A 12,886-nucleotide genomic window follows, 5' to 3' on the forward strand; every position below is an offset into this window, starting at 1 on the left:
TTGACTTTTAAAGAATTCCCAAAGGGTGTATCTTTTTGGAATGAGGCCAGGGTACAGCAGATGAATTGTTGAACCAGGAACTTAATTCTACTGATAAGAACATCAAATGGAAGGATTACTTCCTGCTTGGGGTTTGACATAAATGGATTTGGGCAGTCCTGCTCAGAGAAGCACCTGAAGATATCAGTTGTTGTTAAGATATGAAGATTGTTCTGCCATGGACACATTGATGCCTCATGAATATTGCTCCGTAAGATGTATGCTTTTCAGTCAGCCAAATCTAAAGTATGTTTCCTAACAAATGTGAAGTGTTTGTTTGTGAATGGTCAGTTTCCAGCATGCCTGTTTATCGTCCTTTTGACAAATATCATTTTGGTTTTGAGAAGGTAGGCAAGTTGTACAGTGACCCACTAGACACATAATTTTTAAATTTTTATTTGTTTATTGAAGTGTAGTTGATTTACAAAGTTGTGTTAGTTTCAGATGTACAGCAAAATGATTCAGTTATATATCAGTGCATGTCTATTCTTTTTCAGATTCTTTTCTATTATAGTTGTTACACGATAGTAAATATAGTTTCTTATGTTATACAGTCAGTCCTTGTTTATCTGTTTATTAATATATATATAGTAGTGTGTATCTCTGGAGAAGGAAATGGCAACCCACTCCAGTGTTCTTACCTGGAGAATCCCAGGGACGGGGGAGCCTGGTGGGCTGCCGTCTATGGGGTCGCACAGAGTCGGACACGACTGAAGCGACTTAGCAGCAGCAGCAGTGTGTATCTCTGAATGTCAAACTAGTAATTGTTCCCTCCCCCTGCTCCTTTCCTCTTTGGTAACCATAAGTTTGTTTTCTATGTCTGTAAGTCTGTTGTATTTTACAAATAAGTTCATTTGTATCAGTTGTTAGATTCCACATATAAGCAGTATCATATGATATTTATCTTCTTCCATCTGACTTTCTTCACTTAGTATGGTCATCTCTAGGGCCATCCATGTTGCTGTAGTTGGCATTCTTTTATTTCTTTTTTTTTTTTTTTTAAGATTTTATCCAAGGATGAAAGCCAATATACAGTCTGTCTTAAAACCTTATAGTTCAGTTTAAAAGAGGGTCAACGTGGAAAGAACTTAGTGCTTTATGTTCTAGAAAAACCTATCTTACTGGTTACTTTCTGAATTGATGCTCTTTTTAATGTGTAATTGCAGGGTCTGTTTCTGAGCTTCCTCTTGTCCTCCCTACCACCTGTCAGAACACTGCCAGCCCCTTCTAGTCTGAGCTCTTTGACTTTTTAAATCAAACATTCACCTTCTTGTGTCCTTTCTGGTTTTCTGGGTGTCATCACTGAGCAGAAAAAGCTTTTTTTTTTTTAAGCCTTACTTCTTTCTTACTGCACATGTTACCTCTTAACCTAGAGGGTACCATTCCTGTGGTTGCGGGTGCTGTCCACACACACTTTGGGACACTGGCCTAGTGTGGATGCCTGCTGCCTTGTCAGTGGTGTCTGTTAGGACTTACCGGCACCAGTGGGAATTTCCACACCTCCTCCAGGGCAGGCCGCAGAGCCACACTGGACCTTAGAGAAACAGACTCCTCGGGTGTCAGCCTGGAAGACCAAGTCAAGGTTTTAATCTGCCTCAGTTTGGAGTCCCTGTCGGGGCCCTGTAGGCCCCTGCCTTGGTCACAGATTGTTAGTAAGTCACAAATAATGCTTCCCCAGTGGCTCAGACGGTAAAGAATCTGCTTGCAATGCAGAAGACCCAGGTTCAGTCCCTAGGTTGCAAAGATCCCTTGGAGGAGGGCATGACAACCCACTCCAGTATTCTGGAGAATCCCATGGACAGAGGAGCCTGGTGGGCCACAGTCCATGGGATCACAAAGAGTCAGACACGACTGAGTGACTTTCATTTCACTTCAAGGGAGTAATAGGTGATATCTATCATTGGGCCAAAGGACAACCCTAAGAGGTATAAATATATCCAACGAGGATTTTGGAGATCTGGTCTACCTGCCACACCAACCTGCTGTGTGACCTTTGGGTGAATCACCTCAGTTCTTGTGGCTGCTTGTCTGCACAGTAAAGATTTGCACTAGAGGATCCTGGATGTCCTTTCCAGCTCCCACATTTGGCAACTCACTGAGCTCAGAGACGGAGTTTGCCTCTAATCACTTGTACTTTGCTCCACAGGTCCGTAAATACTCTGCTTTTTCTCCAACTTACTTGAAAGACTCCATCCTGCTTTCTTGATTCTGCCTCTTCACTCCTCACACTTGATCCATTCTTTGGTTACTTTCCTGCTTCTTGTCCTTTTCTTTCTTTGGCCATGCTATGTGGCCATGCTATGTGGTCAGGGATCTTAGTTGCCTGACCAGGGCTGAACCCGTGCCCCCTGCAGTAGAAGCGCAGAGTCTTAATCACTGGACCACCAGGGAAGTCCTCTTGTCTCTTTCTGCCTTCCCTACCCCACCCACCTTCACTCATGAGCACATCTCTTCCTGCTGACACCCTGACCTTCCCTTTGGCCTTCTTTCTCAGCAGCTATGAGCATCTTTCCCTGACTTTCAGGTGGGTTCCTTCTGTAGAGGGGTGTGGGATGTCTCCAGAGGCTTGCTTCCTGGACCACAGGCCCAGAATAAGCAGCAGATGACCTTATTGTGTGTGGGAGCAAAGAAGGGGGAAAAAATCTGACTGCCTGCCCCACTCAGTTGGGCAGAATGCAAGCATCTTTTAAGGCAGAATTGCTGGCGCAGTTAAAAAGTGGGGAGATTTAATGAGCAAATCTCAAAGAATGAAAGTAAGCAGAGGTGGTGGGAATGTGGTCCCAAGTTGTCACACTCTGACCTCCACTGCTTGTATATCCTTGGAGAAATATTAACTGCTCCTGCAAGTGCCCACCCATGGTGACCTGTATAGAATTACCACTGCCTGCCCTTCCCTTAGGAGACACGTGGTAATAATACAGATGAGGAAATCAGAATTTTTTTTTTGCTTGCCGATTATGCATTCTGTATTGCTTCAGGTGAGTGAGTGGCTGGAGTGTGCTTTAGAGAGGAGCCTTGCAAAGAGGAATAATAGCTAGCTTAGTGAGACTTCGTTGGTACCCATGACCTGCTCTTTCAATGAGATTGTAGCTTCTTTAATGAATATTGAGGCCAGCACTAAATACTTCGGACACTTTGAAGAGTTTCAAGTGAAAACATAGAAATAAGCCATTGAAGGAAGTTGGTACCATGCTCCCCGTAACCGCTCTCTCCCATCTTTCTGCGTTGCTCCAAGTCCTGTTACTTGATGTGTCTTCACCTGCTACCTGCTGTGCATTTCTCAGGTCATGGGGCCTGGAGGCTCCATTTCTGTCTGTAAGGCACAGCCTGCAGTGCACAATGCAGCCAAATAGTGCCAGTTTGGAAAGGGAGGTGACACGTCAGTGGCAGACAATAATATTATTGCCATGAAACAGAGGCTGTCATTGAGAAATGTACAATGAGATCTTTGTAAGGGGCCCTCCATGCGGGGCAGAGGGAACGTCCTTTGCCCTTTTGGTCTGGTGATTGGTGGGCAAAGGCTCTAGACACACACCCTGTAGGCGGCATCCAGACCAGCTGAGGGGTCATGGAGGTGGCAAGGGTGCTGCTTGTTGAAAGTGCTGCTGGCGTCCTGGGGGCTCTGTGACCATCAGAGTTGTTCAGAACCCAGAGTCTTTAGGAAGCAGGCGAGAACAGTTATTTCCATTTTATAGAGGGGAAGACCGAGGCCAGAGGGCAGGGCACTCACCCAATTCACCAGTGCAGGTTACAGGTATGGGAGTGCATACCTGCAACTGTGGCTCCACCACCCACCACCTGTGCGACCTCTGCTTTAAGCCTCATCTGCAAAATGGGGATAGTTGTCACAGAGATCGACAGTGAGGCATCAGAATAGGACCCGGCCCTCAGTTAGCACTCAGCTGTGGTGGTTATTATTGTTCCATCTCACATCAGGTACCAGAAACCTCACATCTCCACAGAGACGCCCTCTGGATCTCTACTCTCTTCAGAGCCAGAGGAAAGAGGCTCCAACTGCAGGAGGACCGACCTGACCATTTGGTGGGAGCGGGGGTTCTCTAAGTGTGGTCAGCAGACTGGGTTCCCTGATGTGACTTGGGGTGCCTCTTAAAACATTCAGCTTCCTGAGCCCTACCCAGCCTCTTGACCTGGAGGGTCTGAGGGGACCCTTGAACCTGTATTTGAATCTGGTGATTGTCACGTGAACTTGGGGAGCTGTTGGAAAGTTGGGCTCTTGGAGGTCCATGCCAGACCTGCAGACTCTAGATGGCTAAGGATCTTGCCTTAGTCCTCGGGACATTTGTCCTGTGTTATGGTTTGATCATGGCTCCTCTGCCTCTTTTGTCTTTATAAAAATTAATAAATTAATTTATTTTTGGCTGCTCTGGGTCTTTGTTGCTGCACACAGGCTTCTCATTGTGGTTGCTTCTCTTGTTGCATGTCTCGGGCTCTAGAGCACAGGCTCAGTAGTTGTGGCACATCGGCTTAGCTGTTCTGCGACACGTAGGATCTTCCTGGACCAGAGATGGAATCTGTTACCCCTGTATTGGCAAGTGGAGTCCTAACCACTGGACCACCAGGGAAGCCCTGTCTCTTTCTTCTTCATCCCCCTCCCCCCGCCACCCGCCGCCCCCAGCAGTGTCTTACTCCTGAGACACTTGCTTCACTGATGCGTGGCTGAATGAATGAATGAATGATGGGATGAGCTTATTTGCTCATGGGACTTGGTTTCCTGCTTCATCTGAGTGTCATGCCAGTGGACCAAGAATCCTGGGGGTGGGGAGCAGGGTTTACACGTCTGATGTTAACAGCGTTCACTGGTTGTGTTCATTTCCACCGAAGCAGCTGTCTCTTTAGCACTGCCCTCTTTTCTGTCGCCTGCCCCTGGCCACTGCGGTCCAATCAACTGTTGGAATGGTTGGGGGAGGGAAGCTGGAGGGGAAAACCCAGAGCCTGAGCATCACTCTGAGGTTGTGAATGGGGACTGCTCCTTCCATCTTTTGGAAGGAAGTGGGGATGCTGGTCGTCTCATGAGGGAGCTTGCTCTCTGAGTGCACAGGGTGGTCCCTGAGCACCACGGAGGACTCAGCAGTCATCTCTGAAGCCCCTTGGCTTATCTAGCTCTTCCTAGAGAGCTGTGCTGGTGGAGGCAGAAGGCCTACATCAAGGTGAAGGGCCTTCCTGGACAGGTGTGGCTCGGAGCGTCTCTGGGGCACATCCGCTGCTTGTCATTTCTTCATCCACGTGGCGCTTGGGTTTACTCCCTGCCTCTGACGGGTCCATGTGTGAACACACACATGCACTGGAATATGAATGCGTCTGTAATCCATACTTTGATTATTCCCTTTGCATCATTTCATTTGACTTGGGTTAGAAAGTGCTTACAGGAAAACCCAACCACATCAGACGAAAGTCTCTGAGTCCAGGACCTGAGTTGTCCCCACAACATCTGCCTGTGGGCTGGCAGTTAGAAAGCCACATTATCTGATGGGCTGTGGGCGTGGGTTCTTTTTGTCCACTCCGCCTCTCATCCCCCCTCAAGCGTCACGTGGGTGAAAGTGTACATTTCATCTATGGACATGAGTGCCTTCTGCAAGCCGACACCACGGAATGGGGCCAGCTCAGGTGTCACTGTGCAAATCTTGGCCATGAATGGCTGGAACTGGAAGAACCCATGCACTCCCTGGGATATTTTTGCTTGACCACCTAATACCTGGTGCCAAGCAGAGCAGAGGAAGAGAGTGAAAAAGATGAAGCCTTCTGGAATGTAGCCCCCACTTCCTGAAGGGCTAGCACACACATCCATAGATGCTGTTCTCGTGAAGGAGGCCATTCATGAGTTGAGCTCATAGCCCAGTGCGATTTAGAGTCTGTTAGCCCCTTCTGGGAGTTTCCCAGAAGGCTCAGTGGTAAAGAATCTGCCTACCAGTGCAGGAGATACAGGAGATGCGAGTTTGACCCCTGGGTTGGGAAGATCCCCTGGAGGAGGAAATGGCAACCCACTCTAGTATTCTTGCCTGGGAAATCCCATGGACAGAGGAGCCTGGTGGGCTACAGTCTTCAAGGTTGCAAAGAGTTGGACACGACTGTTCGACTGAACAACAATTGTGTATCCAAAATAATTGCACTTTAACATACAAGCATTCCCTGGTGGCTCAGACGGTAAAGAATCTGCCTATAATGCAGGAGGCCTGGGTTCGATCCCTGGGTCAGGAAGATCCCCTAGAGAAGGAAATGGCAACACACTCCAGTGTTTTTGCCTGGAAAATCCCATGGACAGACGAGCCTGGTGCGCTGCAGTCCATGGGGTCACAAAGAGCTGGATACAACTGAGCACACACACATGGAGGCCCTTGTGGAAGCAGAGACGGTTCTGTTTGGGTCCCTAGACCCTATTTCATGGACACTGTGGCATTTACCCTAATCTATGCAGGGTGTGTTGTGTGGCCTCTGGCCCTGAGAGCTGGCAGTTACAGCTTTAGGAGTCACCCCAGGCCATGGAAGGGTGATATTCATCTCTTAAGAAGGCATCTCCATCCTATGTGATCAAGTCTAACTCCTGTACACAGAGGGTGGAGAGTCCCATTACTGGTTGCTCCTAGAGCCTATTCTCTGACTTTTCATGAAGCAGGATATCCTGATGGTTGGGAATGTCCTGTTAGTCTTGTTGCCCAGAGTGACAGCTAGAACTAGGGGGTGTGGTTGGGAATATGCCCATGATCGACTTCAGCAAGGTCTTCCTGATCGTTGATGAAAGGGACAGGCTTCCGACAGTCAGCATTGCATGGGCTCAGGCTAGATAAGAGCCTGCCTGATACATATGTGTCCAAGGAGACCCTTGTTCCCTGTGCTGGCTGAGTGAGCTTGACAGAGATTTCCAGAGTGCATGGATCTGGCGCTATCCATTACTATATGACCCACAGCATCCATGGGAGCTGCCCATGCTGGCTGCCTGATAAACAGCAGCATGAGTCTGGACCAAAGCCTTGACCCCATGGCTCCTTTTCTCTTGGGGTCTTTAGCATTGTTCTCCTCTTCTCATGTGAAATCTGACTTGGGAGCCCCTATGTGGCAAATGAGACTGATGAAAGAGGGCAGCTGTTGCTCACTGGTGGGCCATGGGAGAGCCCAGATCCTCTTCCACTCCTTCTTTCCCCTCCGTCTTGGCAGCTCCTCTGCCTCTGGGAAATCCTAGGGCTTGGGGAAGCACAGTTGGAAACCACCCCCCTGCATTCCATCACTCCCCCCACCCTGCCTGCTTACCTTCTCTCCAAAGCCTGGCAATGTGACTGGTCCCTGGAAAGGCTCAGTGCTGAGTTGTAGGGGAGAAGTCAGAAGTGATTAGTAAGACGGGACATACCCACTTAGTCACTTAGGAAAACTACCATGAGGTATGTTTCCAGTGGTTTTCTTGAAGGCACCTCCTGTTCAAGACAGGAACTAGGACGGAGCAGCTGTTTCATCTCCCTGCCCAGATTGGCCCCGGACTGCTGTGCTTTTCATCAGAGTGCCTTTTCATAATAGGTGAACATTCTGTCCTTCTTTAAACGATTAATGGTACACGGTGTCTTAAAGGGATAAATGACTGTCATAGGCAGAAGGGTCTGCCTTTTTCTACCTGCTGTCCATTGCTCTGGTCCCTGATCACTCCACTGGGGGCCCTTTTCCCAGCTTTCCCCTTTCTCCTGTTTGAAAGGACTTGCCTGTTTTTTCTTGGGAAATGATTATTTTCCCGGGGCTTTGAGGACTCTGCCTCCAACTGGCTGCTGTTGTTGGGTGAAGCCATTTACCCAAATTCCTTGCTTTTAGTCTGTCTGAACTGCCATGGTAATGACCCAGGGGAATGACAGTGAGTAGAAATTAGAGTTCTTTCTGGTTAACCCCTATGGGAGCCAGCGCTCTTTGAATGTGACTAAATGTTCCCCTAATGATAGGGAGGATGCTGCGGGGGTGGGGTCCCTGTGGCTGAGGCTATTCTCTGAAGGGAAATTCTGCGATGAGCCAGTTGCAAACCTCGGCTGCACACTGGAATCCCCTGGGGAGTTTTCCCCAAGCCCCAGGACCAGAACTTCTGATTTGACTGTGCTAGGTAGGTGGTGGTGGTGGTTTAGTTGCTGAGTCATGTCCAACTCTTTGCGACCCTGTGGACTGCAGCCCACCAGGCTCCTCTTCCCATGGATTTTTCCAGGCAAGAATACTGTTGTGGGTTGCCATTTCCTTCTCCAGGGGATCTTCCTGACCCAGGGATCGAACATGAGTCTCCTGCATTGCAGGTGGATTCTTTACCACTGAGCCATCAGGAAAGCCCTCTAAGTAGGTAGGTTGGTAGTTTTAAAGCTTCCAGTGGTGGCCAGGCTTACGAGTCAAATCTAGGTGCCTAGTCCAGCAGTTGGATTTCTGTTGAAACTTAATGAAGATCTGCCAAGGTTTCCTAAAAGCTAGAGGTGCCTTCTGCCCTCAGTTCTCTGCTGTATCCTGGCCTCTTTGCCAAAGGAGGGGGATTCCAGTGGTGTGACCTGGAGTGGGTGGATCCTGTAGCTGGATGCCCTTCAGAAACTTCGGAAATGGGATGGGGCTAAGCTCAGGTCACTGAAAAGGGTCTCCTCCTTCGGGAAGGTTTTGTTTAGCTGGTGCCTAGTAGGGCGCTGGTAGGACTTTGCAGAATCCCATGGACAGAGAATCCTGGCAATCTGCAATTCCTAGGATTGCACAGAGTCGGACACGACTGAAGTGACTTAACACTCATGCACATGACTTGGAGTCAGGGTGGGTGAGAGATGATAGATGGTACAGCGTGGGATGAGAGGGGATGCTGAAGGCAGAGTGTAGCTGGGATATGGACCGCCAGGCCCAGCCCTGTGGACCACCTGCTGTGCTGGTTTTCCCGAGGAAACCCTACTGTCTTTAGGTTGAGTCAATAGTGTTTATGACCTAATCTCCCTCTAATGATAGGTCAGACCTGGAATCCTTCCCTGTGGAGAGCCTGTGAGAGAAAAATCAAAGGGGCCTGGTAATAACATAGAATCAGAGATTTTTAAGGCAAGCATTCATATGGTCTGTCTCAGCTCCTCTCTCTCTTTCTCTCAGCTGGGAGAAACTAGAGCATGTTCCAGAGGGTGAAACTGCAAAGAACAAGGCAGGCAGGGCAGGGAGAGGTCCAGCAATCAGAAGCCCAAAGTTTAATTTTCCCTTTCTAGTACTTTCTGGTTGAGTGTGAGTGCCTATATTTCTATGGCTTCCCTGGTGGCTCAGAAGGTAAAGAATCTGCGTGCAGTGCAGGAGACCCGAGTTCCATCTCTGAGTCAGGAAGATCTCCTGGAGAAAGGAATAGCTATCCATTCCGGTATTCTTGCCTGGAGAATTCCATGGACAGAGGAGCCTGGTGGGCTACAGTCCATAGTGTTGGGAAGAGTCAGACGCAGACGCAACTGAGTGACTTTCACTCACTCAGTATATTTCTAGATGGCAGTTTCCATGTCTATAAGATGGAGCTAATAAATTCCTATTTCTTAGGGTTATATGCAAGGTAAGTGAGACTGTGCGTAAATGATAATTGTGACACTTTTGGTACTCGTGTGAATCCGTGGATCAATGGTCAATGGATCTGTCTACCTATCTAATCTATGATTTAGCCAGCATCTCTATTCTCTATCTAAATATCAATACCAATTGGGGCTTCCCAGGTGGTTCAGTGGTAATAAATCTGCCTGCCAATGCAGGAGACATGGGTTTGGTCCCTGGGTCGGAAAGATCCTCTGGAGAAGGAAATGGCAACCCATGCTAGTATTCTTGCCTGGAGAATCCCTTGGACAGAGGAGCCTGGTGGCCTACAGTCCATTGGGTTGCAAAGAGCCAGACGTGACCGAGAGACAGATGGCATGGCATCTAAGCTATCATCATCTGTCGTTTTTCGTATATATCTAGTTCATATTTCTAGCTGTTTCTTCTCTATATAAACCAATATCATCTGTTTAATCCATCTATCTAATCTGATATCTCAACATTCAAAAAGCAAGATCATGACATCCAGTCCCATCACATGTCAAATAGATGGGGAAAAAGTGGAAACAGTGGCAGATTTTTGTCTTCTTGGGCTCCAAAATCACTGCAGAGGGTGACTGCAACCATGAAATTCAAAGACATTTGCTCTTTAGAAGAAAAGCTATGACAAAACTAGACAGAGTTTTAAAAAGCAGAGGCGTTACTTTGCCAACAAAGCTCCAGAAGGTGAAAGCTGTGGTTTTTCTAGTAGTCATGTATGGATGTGAGAGTTGGACCATAAAGAAAGCTGAGCACCAAAGAAGTGATGCTTCAAACTGTGGTGCTGGAGAAGACTCTTGAGAGTCCCTTGGACAAGGATATCAAATCAGTCAATCCTAAAGGAAGTCAATCCTGAATATTCATTGGAAGGACTGATGCTGAAGCTGAAGCTCCAATACTTTGGCCACCTGATGTGAAGAGCCAACTCAATGGAAAAGACCCTGATGCTGGGAAAGATTGAGGGCAGGAGGAGAAGGGGACGATGTGGGGCAGGAGAAGATGGTTGGATGGCATCACTGATTGAAAAGACATGAGTTTGAGCAAACTCTGGGAGATAGTGAAGGGCAGGGAAGCCTGGTGTGCTGCAGTCCATGGGGTTGCAAAGAGTCAGACACGACAACTATTGAACAACAGTCTCTCTACTATGTTCATCTCTCTTGATCCAAGGATTCAGTCATGTACCAGCTGATTCCAGATGGGTTATTTCCCTTTCCTGCCACTCGAGGGGATCAGAAAGAAATTCAAGATTAATCTTCACCCCATGTTAATGGAATTCATATTTCCAACACAGCAGGAGAAACCGTCATCTATAAAAAGCCCTTTAAAATGACTTCTTATACAAAAAAATTTTTTTTCACTTTCTTCTTTTTTTTTTTGCCCTCTGAATAATCGCTGAAAGAATTTGGGGCTTAATTTTCTTGACAATTCATTTGACCCCACAGATGCAAAGCAGTGTCATCAACAAGTGGCTCATCCAGTGAATAACTCTTGCTAGATTTGACTTTTTAGCCAAAAAAGGAATCCAAATGGGGCCAGTTTTATAATGGGTTGTTATCGTGCTGTTGAGCGCCTGGACCCCTTGTTTTTTGTGGTGGATTCATGCAAGGAGGTCTGCATTCCCTTGCACAAGCATCACCCTTCCCACAGCCTCGAGGCTTGCCGTGCTTCCAGTGCATGGCCTCGGGTCAGTCCTCTGGCAGTGCTGGTGACAAATTCTTCTCTAGGGGCTGTTTTGGCAAAGGAGCTTTTAGCCTTAGAGGGCCTCACACTCAGAGACGCGTGGCATAAGAGTCCTGTGGGACTCAGAGCTTGCTCCTCTCTGGCAGACTGGCCAGGGACCCGTTCCTCTCGTGTGGGATCAAATAAAGGGACTGTGTCAGACCTCTCAGAGGCGACAGCATTGGGCCCTGATGGATGGTGCCTGGTATTTTTTTTTTTAATGTATTAAAATGTATTTAAGAAACACAAAATGTGTTTTTTTTTTTTTTTAATGTATTTTATTGAAATATACTTGATTCACAAACCTGTTAGTTTCAGGTGTACAGCACAGTGACTCAGCTATAAACACACACACACATTCTTTTCCAGATTTCTTTCCCTTATAGGCCACTATAAAATATTGAGTATCATTCTTTGTGCCATAGAATAAGTCCTTGGTTTATCTATTTGATATTTGTGCTTTCATGCTCAGTCGCTTGAGTTGTTCCTAACTGTTGCCTGCCAGGCTGCTCTATCCATGGGATTTCCCAGGCAGGAATACTGGAGTGGGTTGCCATTTCCTTCTCTAGGGGATCTTCCCAACCCAGGGATCGAACGCTTGTCTCCTGCGTCTAATGCATTGGCAGGCAAATTCTTTACCCACTGAGCCACTGGGAAAGCCCCATTTTATATATCTCAGTGTGTATATATTAACCGAACCTCCTAATTTATCTCTACCCACGCTTTCCCCTTTGGTAACCACGAATTGGTTTTCCATGTCTGTGGCTCTATTTCTGTTTTAGAAATTAGTTAATTTGTATCTTTTTTTAAAAAAAGATTCCACATATAAGTGAAATCATATGATATTTGTCTTTCTCTATCTGGCTTACTTCACTTCGTATGATAATCTCTAGGTCCATCCATGTTGTCCGTCCAGGCAGACAACGCTTTTTCTTTGACATTCACTTCTGCTTCTTTCATTTAGCTGGGAATCTTTATTATTGTCATTTATTAATTTTTTTGCTTTGGCTCATTAGCTCCACAAATCATGGAGGTAGGAAAAAATGGCAGAACAGATCCCTAGTTAAAGCAAAAAAACGGGTTTAGTTAGAAAACTATGTCCTGAGGGATTGGCAGATAATTTGGGGGTCTCTCTGAGCCCGGTTCCCTCGTGGCTTCCCTGGTGGCTTCCGTGGTGGCTCAGTCAGTAAGAATATGCCTACAGGAGACCCAGATTCGATTCCTTGGTCAGGAAGATCCCCTGGAGAAGGGAATGGCAACCCACTCCATTCTTGCCTGGAAAATCCCATGGACTGAGGAGCCTGGCGGGTTATGGTTCACGGGGTTGCAAAGAGTCAGACATAACTGAGCGACTTTCACTTCACTTCACTTCACTGAGCCCTGTGGACGGGGGTGGACTTTGAGTTTTGGAGACAGTGTAATTTTTGCTTCAGAGTTAAATACAAGCTCCACAGAGTGTCCCAACAACAGGCTCAGAATTGGTGGTGTGTTTTAGCGTCTTTTAACATAATTAGATGGGGGCTTCAAGCCCTGTGTGTAGAATGGGCATCTAAGTTATTGTCCAAATTGGATGCGCATTTGAGAGTGA

The 12,886-nt window shown here is 47.2% G+C and overlaps 1 protein-coding gene across 3 annotated transcripts in view; it reads left to right on the forward strand.

Moving 5' to 3' along the window:
* The window catches only part of DPYSL2 (dihydropyrimidinase like 2), a 118,587-nt gene that overhangs the window by 45,308 nt on the left and 60,393 nt on the right, over positions 1 to 12,886 (forward strand). The window lies entirely within an intron of this gene.

This window comes from Bos indicus, chromosome 8, assembly GCF_029378745.1.
Source record: "Bos indicus isolate NIAB-ARS_2022 breed Sahiwal x Tharparkar chromosome 8, NIAB-ARS_B.indTharparkar_mat_pri_1.0, whole genome shotgun sequence".
Lineage (NCBI taxonomy): Eukaryota > Metazoa > Chordata > Mammalia > Artiodactyla > Bovidae > Bos > Bos indicus.